Source organism: Hemicordylus capensis, chromosome 3, assembly GCF_027244095.1.
Source record: "Hemicordylus capensis ecotype Gifberg chromosome 3, rHemCap1.1.pri, whole genome shotgun sequence".
NCBI classification, from domain to species: domain Eukaryota; kingdom Metazoa; phylum Chordata; class Lepidosauria; order Squamata; family Cordylidae; genus Hemicordylus; species Hemicordylus capensis.
Genome location: NC_069659.1, coordinates 344,970,065 through 344,982,287, shown reverse-complemented (window position 1 = coordinate 344,982,287; position 12,223 = coordinate 344,970,065). Strand labels below are relative to the sequence as shown.

Sequence of the window (12,223 nt, the reverse complement as noted above, 5' to 3'; positions counted from 1 at the left end):
TGAGATCCTTTCTCTCCAAGCTGGCTTTCGATAAGGATTATCAGTAAAATATCGTGTCAATACCTACCTGATACCAAAAGTGTTGGGGGCACCCTATCAATATCCTGATGGTCCCCATGCACAGCCTAACTCAGGTTGGGCTTCCCTAGCCTGTTAGACTGCGCCTGAGAACAGCCTCCATTTTTGATGGTGTGAATGATCTCTTTATCTGCTAGACAGGATAGGGCCATGGAAACTTCTTAATCTTCTAAATAAGTGGTTTAGATGTTGCTGAACTACAGCTCCCATCAGCCCAGCTACAATTTATTGTGACTGGGGATGATGGGAGTTGTAGTTCAGCAACATCTGGAGGCCCCCAGGTTGGGAACCACTGCTCTAAATTGTTCAGAATGCACGAAATGTGGCGGTAAGCTTTCTGAAAGGTGCAGATCACCACAATCATATCAGAGTTCACCCAGGATCATTTCTTGTCTGATATATCTCTGATAACTACATTGTGCCCAGTTTTCAAGATGTCAGTGTTGGCCGTCCTCAACAAAGACGCTTGTCTTCTGAAGGATGCTAACTTCAGAGGCATGGAATGCTGTGTGCTCTGAGAGGACTGGTGCTCAAGAGACTGTAAGGCTATTCTCACGGTCATACAAAATATGGCTAAGGGAGCCTAGCCCGATTTTGTATGTCCATGAGAACCACCAGGCTCTCAGTCAAGCCCGGTCTCACCAAAGTGGGTGACCCGATGGAATGCTCGTCTCAGCTGAGGTTAGTGGAGCGAGCGCTCCACTAATCCGGGCTTTTTGATTCTGTGTTGCCACAGTGCAGGCCCGCACTGCAGCAACTCACAAGTAGACCCCTGACTGGGAAGCTTAAAAGCAGCCTCCCGGCTTGGGGGTCTCTCCAGCATGCCCTGCGTGCTCGCACAGGGCATGCTGAAGCTTCCAGGGCCGCACAGTCCCCGACCCCCCCAGCCCCTGCCAGATCCGTAACGGAGCCGGCAGTCATGTGGGTGGTCGATCCGGCCACTCAGGGCTGCCTCCCTTCCCGTCTGCAGGGAAAGCAGGCTAATTCAGAGAGGGTCCCCATTAACCCTCTGAAGGTGGGTCTCTCTGACTGTGAGACCCGCCTCTGAATTTTCCAAAAAGGTTTCCCAGAGTTGTATCTCTCAGGGCTACAACCCGTGCTGTACTTGGTCATAAATGGTTCCAGGTTAGCTTAGTTCTTGAGGCTAGTCTCACAACCTCTGAAAACTGGGTTAGGGGAGCCCAGCCTGGATTTCGGAGGTCGTGTGCGGCATTGGGAACCAGGTGGCTCCTGGCAGCAAACCTCCTTAACTGCTCCCACCCTTATACAAGGTTAGCAGAATGCACAATCCACTAACCCGTTTCATAGATCATGAGTCGCCACGGCACAGCTCTGTGCTGCGGTGACTCATGAGGAGACCCCCGGCTGGGAGGCTCCTACAAGCCTCCCAGCCTCAGGGGTCTCCCCAGAATGTCCCGTGCACTCGCATGGGGCATCCTGGAATTTCTGGGGGCTGGGCAGCCCCCAATCCCCACCAATACATCTGAAGCAGGTATGATTGCAAAGCTCTAACAGAAGATGTTGGGTCCACCACCCAACTGATGGGGACCCATACAATTTTTTTCCCCAGGGTGAACTCCCTTAGCTTTCATCTTTCCTGAGATTAACTGAAACTACAGTGGGGAAACAAGCTTAGTTAACATTAGTTAAGACTCAGTAAGTATGCCAGAGTGTCATCATGATTTTATGAGAATACTTCATTAAGATAGTGGTGCCACCAGGGTGGATTTGATTTAAATGCAGCACACAATCGGATTTTTTTTATTTAAATCAAAAATTTTTTTATTTAAATCGGATTTTTTTTATTTTTATCCACCCTGCTAGTGATTTAAATCGTGATTTAAATCGTGATTTAAATCAGTTTGATTTAAATCAAATCCACCCTGGGTGCCACCCAACTAAAGAAAATGGTGCCACTTAACTAACTCTACCACACTCTTAAGCTAATGCAGCTGTTAGCCTATGATTACTTGTTAGTAGGGTTTACCCGCCTAGGTTGCAGCAAGCTCCCACTGGAATTGTTTCATCATCTGCTACCTGTGGACACATTTGATAGCAGTTCAGCTTTGCTGCAAATCCACTAGTTTCTAATAAAACCAGATGTCATTATCAGAGCCAGCGTGGTGTCGTGGTTAGAGTGCTGGACTAGGACTGGGGAGACCCAAGTTCAAATCCCCATTCAGCCATGATACTTACTGGGTGGCTCTGGGCCAGTCACTTCTCTCTCAGCCTAACCTACTTCACAGGGTTGTTGTGAGGAGAAACTTAAGTATGTAGTGCATTGCTCTAGGCTCCTTGAAGGAAGAGCGGGATATAAAATGTAAATAATAATAATAATAATTATTATTATTACTACCCCTGAGCAGGACTCATATCCAGAGGGCAATTACAACATGAGAAGTTGTAACTTGTAACAAGAAGTTGTAACATTACAATATGCAATTACTTGCATGAGAAGAAAACAAAATGGCAGCCATCTATTTAAAAAATGACCAACATCCTAATGCTGCACATGAGCAAACAAAAGAAGTACACGTGTAGCAGCTGCACTCCTGCTTCAGCAGCATGGGCACTAATGCACAGGGGAGTGATATTCACCTACCTACCTTTCCATGGAAGTGCTCTGTATAACCTGCAGATATATCCCTGAGGGTCGTGCATCCCTCAGAGACATATTTGCTGGATGCACAAAGCACTTCCAAGGGAAGGGGAGATCAGTGCAAAACCACCTCCCCCTGCATGTGAGCACCCGTGCTTCTGAAACGGGAATGCAGTCACTGCATGCCAGCTTCCTTTGGCTGCATGTGTGCTGCATTAGTCAGGATATCAGCCACTACTGGTTCACGTCCTACAGGTATCTCAGTCATGACGCTGTTGTCCTTCTTGAAGCATGCAATAATCTGGATTATTGTTGACTGCAGTATTCTATAATGTGGCCTTCTCTATTTGGCATATTCGGGTATAAACGATCCTGATGATAACAGAATTGAAGTAGATGCCCTTCAGGGATATTCCAGTCCTCCAGTCCTATAATTCTAATTACAGAAACAAGGAGCACCAATTGAAGTGGGCAGCACTTTAATCTCATCATCACTATTATTGTCATCCTATCATTAGGTTCCTAGACACTGACAAACCAAAAGCAGCTATCGAACTACTGAATGGACTATTTTGTTATCATATGTTTGAAGCACTTTTCAAGGATCCCTGCATAACAGAAATGCAAAAAATGAGCAAGCAAAAAACTCAACAAAAGCCACAAATATGCTTACTATGAGCAAGTATGTTCTAAATGCATACCATAGCTACCAAATAAAAAACAAGAGAACTTACTTGTTCAACCACAATACATTTCCAGATGTATGTACAACTTCTCTCTGGATTTGGCTGCCAAAGGAATTTTTCTAAGTACCAAAATCTAGGTGAAGTATTAAGTACTATGTTTTCAGCCCTATTCTGGGTCTTGTTCAATACATCAGTCAGAAAATTTCACTCACTAATAATTTGAAAATAGAGAACTCATTATTAGCTAAATTGAAAGCTTTATTTTATACTTGTCAGCATTATTTATTGAAATAATTCTGTGGTAATACAAATGCTATAGCTCTACTATTTATCTTCTTTACATTCTTAACATATTATTTTACAGTATTATAGTTTTATGTTTACTTTTATTCTGCAATTTAATAGACTTAGTTCCAAATTGTTCCCAATGAACTCTTAAAACACAAACATTAGTGACATGAATTCCACGGTCTCTGCAATATTTGGTAAATTTAAAATAACCAATTAAAACATGCGGTGCAATTTATTTGGTGGGGGGGGAACCACTGGAGAGATAAAAGCAAAGGTCAAAAGTCACAGTGGATAATAGCTGATGGTTTTGATAGTGCTAATTATATATTACGACAGGATAAAGGTAGAAAAGGAAATACGAGTGCTAGGAGAAAGACAAACATCCCAAATGCGGGACTTAAAAGAAAAAAATAATACAGGAGAAAAAAACTTTAAATGTCTTTGTAGTTCACTGTCATGAATCAAAGACATAATGAAGCCTGAATTAAAAATGTCAGTTTCTGTGAATGTTGATAACTTGGTTCTTTGTTGTGCAAGTCAAAATGTGTCTGTTTGATGGGTTAAAATGACAGTTTGAAAATGGGAGATGTAGAAGCTAAAAAAGGGGGGGGAAGCCCACCAAAAAAGACATCTCCAAAGTAGGCCCATAATGTAGTTCTTGAAGGAGAAGACCTGTAGGGTAGGAGCCAGTATCTTTAGAAAGTAACCAAGCAGCACTAAAAGGCAATGTCCATGGCCAATCAAAACTATTTCTCTAGCTGCTGGGGCTCTTGCATCTCCGTCTTTACACTAGACTGGAAACCCTTTGTACTAATTGCCAGACTGTACCAGATTTTCTGGTTCAGTTCCATCCTATAATTGACTGACAATGATGGGCAAGGAAGGGGAAAAATTCAAGCTCACTACTCCAAGCAGAGGGTCAGAAATGGTTTCACAGGGAGCACATCATTGCTTGGCACTAAATGCAGAGGTTAAGAAATCATCATCTGCCCTCGCCTCTAATTCCAGGGGTACAAGGCGGGAGGGGGGGAGACTGAAAGAACAAGGCTGCTTAGGACAAGAAGTGGATCGTATAGACCAGCAGTATGCCCTCTTCAAAAACCTTTCGTGACAACAAGTGATGCTTGTATGCTGCCAGCATGAAACTATGGTGATGAGGATTTCATTATGATGTTTCCTCGTAACTGCAGATGCTGACTCCCTTTCCCTCTTCCACCAATCTGCAGTTCCAGAGATGCAAAATTCTAAACATGATGACTTCACTTAGTTTGAACGAAGACATGTATTTGTTGGCGTAAACATTTATTGTAGCTAAACTTAACAGGGTCCCCATGCATCTGGCAAATAAATAATCAAATCAAGTATTTGTATACTGTATTCCCAATGTGTGTGGGGGGGGGAGAGGGGGGGCAGATCTCTTGCAATGTACCTCTCTCAGTAGCTAAGTTTTAATTGGTCAAGATTCCGGTATCATTCTAACCTCCCCAAAATATTGTACCTATGTTTCTGAAATGCTTAAAGTAACTCCTTACTGACTTGGCAAATGGTCTTGTTTATTGCTCCCTAGTAGGCTGCTTAGTAAAATTAATAAAGGATATGATTTGATGGATGAAACAAAACATTCTTCAAAAGGTTGACACAATGATCTGACCCAAAATCTTATTGGTTATCCTCCACCCAAATAACTTCAAATATCATGCACCCTCCACAACCAACCAGCAGTAATCAAAATATCCAAAACTCCCAGCTTCACAGTCTACAAATGGCAAACAAAACAAAACACAAGTGCACTGTTTAAAGGCTGGATAGGCAGCTGGAAAGGCAGGTTTTTAACAAAAAATATTCCTTGTAAGAAATGTAGCATCAGCCAACCTGATCTCTACACTTCTCCATTAACTTTATGCACACAAAGGTGTGCCTACCTGTGCTATCAAAGCGCCTCCTTGCAGGTGATACAACAGCCACTTTGAATTGTTTAGTGACAAGAAGTTATTCATTGCTCAATATGAGAACATGGTACATTTAATCTCAGGCATCCCCACTCTCCCCCTATTCTATATTCCACTTTCATATAGACGTCTTTTTGGATACACTAGAACAGCTGCTATGCCAGCTAACAAACCAGAGAGAGGTGGCAAAGTTCCACAGCTAGGCCAATCAGGTTGGCATCCCATAAGTAAAGGCAGCAGAGGAGTTAAGCAAAAGCTTACCTTTCAAACCCTGAACAGAGCTGTCTTTATGGGACCTACACCAGCTGACAAGTCGCAGAATTTTCTCAAGTACAGTGCCCGGGACAGGTGAAATTCAAATAGGTAAGGATCACCTGACAGAAGGACTAGAAAACTCTAAGAAAGAAGAAAGCAAAGGAGTAAAATGTCTTCCCAGAGACACAGTCAGCTCTTGTGCATGGGGAATTACGAATGCTCTGGCTATAGACTTTTGTCCAAAGCTCTAGATTTCCCCCCCTCTTTTCTTTCTTTCTTTTCTCTTTCTCTCTCTCTCTTTTTTTTAGTGAAGCTAGATTAGTTCATACAAAACTCAACAATACAGCACTGAAACCCATTGTTGATATTCAACATTTTTCACATAGCGGAACAGAAGAGACAATACGGTATCTAGGAAACCATGGGCTGGATTACAAAGTGATGCTATCTCTTCCTTCTGGTGGGCCTGTAATCCTTTTTTTAACCTACCACAGCAAAATAAAATGAAATACAATAAAATAAAATGTAAAAACCTTCCACATCAGTCAAGCGACAACTCCTTTTGAATTTTTTTTAAAAGGGAAAAGAAGACAACTCAACTCAAGGAAGATTAACATGAAAAAATATGTTTATAAACAGATAAATAAAGGTAATAAATGCTCATTTCTCATCTCTTTCTATGTTTTGATGCCACTATGCCAACTTATTGTTTGAGAAAGCACCAACACAGGACAATCTTCACATGAGTGCGTTCAGGTCAAGAAGCTTTAATGAAGTCAGGAATTCAAAAGTTGTTTTTCTCAGTAATGCTGAGACCCAACTATTGCCCTTCTGTGATCTGAGATTTCCTGTTATTTCCATCTGCAGCAGGAAACGTGGCTATTCCTACATTAATCACGACACTCTAGAGCAAGCTCTGTTTCCTTTTAAATTCAATGGCATATCCAGTTAGATCCCTGGCAAGCTTATGGAGCATACGGATGCATTTAATATTCAGAATCCTAAATTTTGCAAATAATTGTTCCAGTTCATAACTCGGCTGAATGTCTCTTTGCTTTGGCAGCCCTATTTTTCTCACTGGAAGAGTGTTCCTTGTTCACGATGCTTAGAATAAGTATCATACCTCTCTGAACTTTGAACAAATTGTTTGCCTTGCATTTTAACCCGCCACTCTTCACAGACCTCCACAGACCTCTGAGGCTCATTCCATTTTTATATAATCCAGTTCCCACATTTTCCTCCAAACCCCAAATAGTCTAGGTAGCCACCGAAAGTGATTGTTCCTACCAGTTTCTTTTCATCACTGCTGCAATTGACCAATTGACAACTGATTGATGGTTATCTTTTCACTTCAACAATGAAAGAAATTACCATCACTATGCCTATGTACAGTAAATGCCTCCAGAGTAAATTACATGATTCTAAAATTCTCCTTAGCTCACTTAGTAAAACATCAACACAAAAAGTTTCTCTCTCTCTCTCTCTCTTTGCCTCTCTTCCTGTATTGCAGATTTGGCCTTCCCTGTCACCACCAAAAAAGAACTTGACAGCTTCTTTAAAAAGAGGAGTATAAAAGAACTTGAATAAGGGATGGCACAAGGCCTGCCTAAGGCTTCCTTTCTCGGCAAGCGGCTATTCTTTACAAAGAAAAAAAATTAGGCATGTGAGCAAAGATAAGCCACGTAAGAATACCCCAAGAATATTCCCAGTGACCTTGGAGTTTTGCTGCTGTTCCTTAATCATTTTGTGCTGGAAGAGCTTCTCAATTGGTGAACTTTACAAGTCCAGTGCAATTATACCAAATAAGCCATGTTTAGTCCAGATCTTACACTACATCCACTATTCCAAGAAATTGCATCTCCTTAATATTTTCTACTTTTTATTTACTTAGTAATTAAAGATGGAAAATGAGAGAAAAGGCGAAAAATCTATTATTTTTATAGAACAAAAGTATAAATATTAACCAATACACACATTAGCTATCTTTTCAGATTAAGGATAGGTGGATAGTGAAAGGGTTCTCTTTAATTCTCTGTACAGCTAAATCAAATATTAAGAGATAATCCCCTGATATTTTACCCAAATATTCTCACACACCATCTTCCAAAACTGGCAAATAAACATGTTGCAATACTACTTTATGCGGATGATGCTGTTGTGCTGTCTCAGACCCCAGTTGGCCTAAAATGAGAATTATGTTTTCTGCAATGACGAAGCTTTAGAGATCAATTACACTAAAAGGCTACTCACACACATGTGCAAAACTGGGCTAAGGGAGCCCACCCCAGTTTTGCTTGCATACGTGAATCACCAGGAGCGCGCCCAATCCTGGCGGCACAATGGCAGCAAAACCACCTACGAAGCCTCCCCTCAAAATGGTGTTAGGAGAGTGAGCACTCTCCTAGCCCCGTTTGAGCAATTGTGTGTCAGCCACGGTCTCACTACACGTGAGAAAGGGCCCTAAGACTAAGATCCCTACTTTTGCTAAACATCCTAAAGTTCAGACTTAGCAGCTGAATGGACATTAAACTGAACAAGTTAAAGTCTTTAAGTATTTGAGCATAGTTTTTCAAGCTTCTGGTGGGTGGAGCACCCATTTGGATTTAACGCCCAGAAATCGACATCTGCCATACAATTCTTTCACTACCCTAGAGATGCACTATTTATTTCAGCAGAAATAAAGTTATTTGTAGCTAAAGGCTGAGCACAGTTCTTGTATAGTGCACAGTTTGGTCTTTATGGCAATTTTGCTTCATTGGAGGCTGTGCCATCAAAAATTTTAAGAAACATTTTCCAAGTAGCACGCTGTGTACCAAATGTGGTTCTCCACTGGGAAGCTGGTAGACCAAGGTGGAGATGGGGTTATGTTTAGACATCTTTGCTTATTGGTTAAGGTTATCTTTTTATTCTGTTGTATCAATCCCACTGATGTTAGTCAATAATTTTAACACAAAACCGAAAAGATCTCTCCTACCAAAATTGTATTATTATGGCTTCTCTCAGGATGCTCTTATAGCAATGGGCTTTGAGCAAGCTAAGTTAGCACTTAAACAATGGGGCTATTCTTATGATCACAAAAATTGGGCTAGGAAAATCCTAGCCCAATTTTTGTGATCATTAGAACCACCGGGCTCGCAGCCGAGCCTGGTGGTTCCGGAGCGGCTAACCCACTCCTGTAACCCACCTCTTAGCCTGGGTTTGCGGAGCGAGCGCTCCACAAACCCGGGCTAACTGCTCGTGAGTAGCCGTGATGCGGCTCCATGCTGCGGCTACTCGTGAGTAGACCCCCGGCCGGGAGGCTTAAAAACAGCCTCCCGGCTCGGGGGTATCCCCAGTATGCCCTGCGCGCTTGCGCAGGGCATACTGGGGCTTCCGGGGGCCACGTGGCCCCCGAGCTCCCCGCCGGCTCCATCTCAGAGCCGGCCATCGTGTGGGCAGCCAATCCGACTGCCCAGGGCTCCCTGCGCGCTTGTCTGTGGGGAGAGCAAGCTTAGCCCGCTCTCCTCCCAGTTTTGACAAAACCGGGTCTCACGGATTGTGAGACCCCGCTCAGAGGGTGATGTACATGGAAGGGGAATTAGAACAATCTTACCCTCTAACGGATGTATTTTTAGTAACTTTTTATTTCAAGGCCAGCAAGATATCTAAATCAAATAACAGTCTCAAAATTTAGAAGAGCTTTAACTCTAGCACATTTTAATGTGCTTCCTCTGGCCATATTAGAAGGAAAGTGTTTTAAAAACCCGGGCTCTGCCCTTGTGGTGTAGGTGCCATTGACTCTTTGGCCCCATTTGGACATAACACGAAACCATCGGTAAATGAGCCAGAGGTTTGAGTTTGCGATCATCCAAAAGCATGAAACTGCAGTTTCATCACACAACGGCAGCTCCATTTTTGCTCCCAAACCTGAATTTGAACCCTCTATTTGTAGTGCATTTCACTGCTGAAACCTGAGGTTAGAAGGCAGCATTGTGTTGTCTGAATTCTGCCACTGCTATAACCTGGGTTCCATGTGCAAGCTCCTTCTGCCACCATAGAGAGACAGCTCAGAGCAGTCCATAAATGTGTGAGTTCTAGGGTGACCGTGTTTCTTGCTGGCCACCTCTTGGAGCTGATGACCCTCTCTCTGCCATCTTCTTGCTCCTCTTCCTGTTGCTTGGCAGCAGGGATGCTGCATCCCTGCGCACTGTTGCCAGAACCTGAGGGGTATACCTATGTGAAATTGGGGCTGTAGCCCAGAATTTGGCTTTTAAAAAGCCAAATCTGCACTTCCTGCATTTAAAGGGATGGAATGTTATTGGGGAAAGCACACTTTAAATAAAAGAAGATTAGACACACCTGCAAGGAGCCCTTTCATTGACAACACCCAATCTAACTCTATTCCTGGGGCTTGCAGATGTTACTGTATAAATGGAGTGTAGTTACTTTGGTTTTAAGGTACACAAAGGTGTGGGACTGGGGGTGGGGATCAGATTGAGGAACATGCCCAAGAATCCTGGGGGAAGACACCTGTTGCCAGACCATGGAAGTTCTTGTAATCCAGAAACATATCTTATTGACTTCCTAGGAAGGGATATGTATATTAAGGCAGGCAAACCATTCTGGGGTTTGGTTCACTGTAACCAAGGGTGCCACTAGGCTAGCAGATCCGGGAAAGCAGTGAGAAAGACCCAACACACTCTTGCCCTCATGCTGGCTTGCCAGCAGGAGAGTTAACCTTCTCATGAGAGGGTCAGACCACTGGAGAAAAAAGAAATACCAATGTATTTCAACTCTCCATTTGACAGCATTGTCATGAGGTAAATCCTCCAACTATAGGGGCCCCCATTGTTGTGGGGCTCCCAGAGCACTGATTAACAATAGAACTCATACTCCGCACCTTCCCCCCACCCTTGCACCCAAACATTTCAGACTTCAAAGTAGTCCAAGCAGTTTCGGGTTGGGTGGGCAGACAAGGAGGGATTGGGGATGAATCTGACATCCTAGGCTAATCAGTACCTGTTGGGCTCAACACTGCAGTGAATGCAAACCAGCCACTATGGGGCACTCTGGGACCGGACACAATGAATGGTCCCCGACTAATCAGGTGACCGTGAGAAACTAAACCGATCATGGAGATGTGTTGCGGGGAGACCAGATTCTTTTAAAGGGCGATTATGCCAAGGGACCCTTCCTGGGGCTTTGGTGGAACTTTTACCAGGTGGTAAAAGCCCTCCCACCCACATGCATGTATCTATGACCAGGCACTCTCATGAGAGAGTGGTCTGCTCTGGGGCAGGATCCATGTTCATCGCACAAGAAGAATCTCTTGTGTGGTTTAATCCTGCTCTAGACAGACGGTTCTTCTCATGAGGTTTGGCTGAAGCCAGGCATGATTACACCCAGGGTAAGGGGCTGGGGCCCCCTTCCCCTACCAGCTTGTACAAAAAAAGAAAGAAAGAAAAAGAAAAAGAAAAAGAAAAAAGAACAAAGAACAATACCACAAAAAATCAAAGAGGTAAATCCTAAATAATCTCTAGCTATTCCTAGCAGTCTCATCTATCCATCCCTCCATCTATAAGCATTCATTTATGGGATAGGGATGGGGATCCAGGGAGAGGAGGGAAAAAAAGAAGAAGTTCCCAGAGAAATGGGGAGGCCATGCGTCTTCTGACATATCTGTTGGAGAATGGGCTGGTATAGGTGTGTCACAAATGGCCATTGCCAGTAAAACTCATTCTGTGAACATATGAGAGAAAGTAGAGGGAGCACTTGTACAGTCTATCTTTACCCAGAGGTGCTCTTACCCCTGGACTTTGGGGCTGAAGTCCAGGACCTGCACAGCCCCTGGGGGCCCCCAAATCCTCTTTAGTCTGTCCTGGGTGGTGTGATCATCTGACAGAGCATGATGATGCTTAACTTGTGGGCAGGGGGGTGGGGGGGCTCCAAAGGCCTTTAGGTCCAGGCTCCAAAATTACCTAGGTGCCTTTCTGTCTTTAACCAGTACAAGTTGTAAGAGAGGGGCCCACTCCTCTCTTCCCAGGGGAGGAAAGAGGGGGCCCACAGGATCCTTCCTCCCCAACTGTGGAAGACAATGATGTGAGAGTATGAGGAAAAGGTTAAAATGTCTATGCCCTGCCAAGGGCAGGCAAATACTGCAGAAAAGGCATGATCATGCTGAGTATGTCCCCTCTAACATCATGGCTAATGGTTGCAGTTTCACAAGCATGCTGATGCCTTGCCCACAATCTGGTGATGCAAGTGGAATGGAGCTTGCTGGGATGCTGCCTGGGAGGACTAGAGGAAGGGGCTCCTCTCCTCAGAAGCCAAAGGATGCTAAACTGCAGTTAGTCAATCGTCTGTGGCATGATTCCCGGCTTCACAGA

At 43.7% G+C, this 12,223-nt stretch overlaps 1 protein-coding gene across 12 annotated transcripts in view; it reads right to left on the bottom strand.

Annotated features, from left to right (window-relative positions):
* Nucleotides 1-12,223, bottom strand: part of SOX2 (SRY-box transcription factor 2) — a 724,618-nt gene that overhangs the window by 166,465 nt on the left and 545,930 nt on the right. The window contains exon 2 of one of the 12 annotated variants that reach the window (XR_008318944.1): nucleotides 5,865-5,999. The exons of 10 other annotated variants lie outside the window; for them this stretch is intronic. The gene's annotated coding sequence lies outside the window, so the exon portion shown is untranslated. Of the gene's footprint in view, nucleotides 1-5,864; nucleotides 6,047-12,223 lie in introns of those variants that run through there. One more of the 12 variants, XR_008318950.1, reaches the window with a different exon arrangement.